We start from the raw sequence: 1,480 nt of genomic DNA, 5'->3' as shown, positions 1-1,480 counted from the left end.
TTTTGCTTTTCTTTCTTTTGATTTATTCATCAATAATCATTATCAGAAGTCATTTCATGAGGGCATCGAAATTACTGTTGTACACAACGTAAGCCAGAACCATACATCTCTTTGTCTTCAAGTAAGTTCTTCTCAAGATTTGAGTCGTCTACCCGTTTCTGCACATAAGCTACAAATCGTCTCTTTACCTACAAATTGACAGATTAATTACAACAAACGAACAAGTTTCCCAGTTAGTGCTGTCGTTATTATTTAAAACCATCATAGAAGTCGTTCTCTTCAATATATTTCTTTGACATTAATTTTCTTTTGATTCTGTCGCAGTTGGAATAGCAGTACCTTAAATCATTGGTACATCTTCCGGCACAAAAATGGGTATCACACCCGTTTAAGCAAAAGCTGGATCTGTTTTCACACGTATTCATACACCATTCGGATGGACGCACGGCCGCTAATAGCAGGAGGAGAATAACCAATGTAGTAAAAACTGCAGCTTTGGGACAGTTCACCATCTAAACAAAAGTTTTATAGATTAGTGGTTGAAGCTTTGAGATTAAATGGTTTAACTTGGTCAAAGTTATCGGCCAAATTACGCTTTACTACATCCCAGCACTGAAAGTCTGCTTTTACAGTTGTTTCGCCAATTAAGTTCAGTTACACCAGATTACTTTTTCAAATGGCTCACCACGCGGGTAATTGCTATGAAGTACTGACCAAAAGTAAAAGGATTTTTAGTTATGGTCTTTTTGGTCGGAGAATAATTGCAATAAATTCCCGCTTCGCTGGTACAAACGCTGATACAGGCTCAGTTTCTTGAACATATCGAATAAGAACGTTTCCTCTTCCTTTAGATCCATTAAAGTCCCTATCTCAGATTTGGACGAGTTAGTATAGAACACACTTGTATAAAAAGAAGTTCTTACCTTCGACGTGGATAGCACAAGGAAAGAGCTTCAGAATATAACCTCAATGGTAATATGAAAAGAAGTTGCGGCGTTGTACATTATAAAATGTTGAATTTAATTGATGCAAATTTATAATTAAACCCCACGTTTTATTTTTCTTTCAGCATCTGCTTGCAACACAGTTTAAATTATCTTCTGATGGAATTACGGACAAGCACATTTCTATGAAACTAATTCGGTTGTCACAGACGCCATCTGTTGTTCATCGCATCATGGCATAGAAATATCGCCGCACGCAAGCACCAAGGTCATACACATCCGCTAACCGAGGACACTTGAAAGGAATAAAATGAGTAAAATTTCCTCCACAACTTCTTTTTCAATGAAGTACTTTTAAGGAAAATACCCACATAGCTACTTTAATGTTATTCAAAGGCAGTGACTATACCCTTGATGTGAACTATTTCGCAATATAAAAAGTAAAATTACCTTGAAAAATAACAGTTTACTCCAGAAAAAGGTTCAAACAGCGATGTCGCGCATATTGACTAACCAAAAGGAACAAGCACGATTGA

General features: G+C 36.6%; 1 long non-coding RNA gene across 1 annotated transcript; it reads right to left on the bottom strand.

Annotated features, from left to right (window-relative positions):
- Positions 1-996, bottom strand: LOC149102767 (uncharacterized). The gene is made up of 2 exons (XR_016202052.1): positions 924-996; positions 1-512 (listed from the first exon to the last, which is right to left on the bottom strand). It is a non-coding gene; the product is annotated as an uncharacterized LOC149102767 (long non-coding RNA).
- Between the last annotated feature and the right edge of the window lie 484 nt (positions 997-1,480).

Source organism: Orbicella faveolata, unplaced genomic scaffold (assembly GCF_042242905.1).
Source record: "Orbicella faveolata isolate gen_17 unplaced genomic scaffold, um_ofav_v1 contig_35, whole genome shotgun sequence".
Lineage (NCBI taxonomy): Eukaryota > Metazoa > Cnidaria > Anthozoa > Scleractinia > Merulinidae > Orbicella > Orbicella faveolata.
This window is presented reverse-complemented; position numbering and strand designations above follow the sequence as displayed.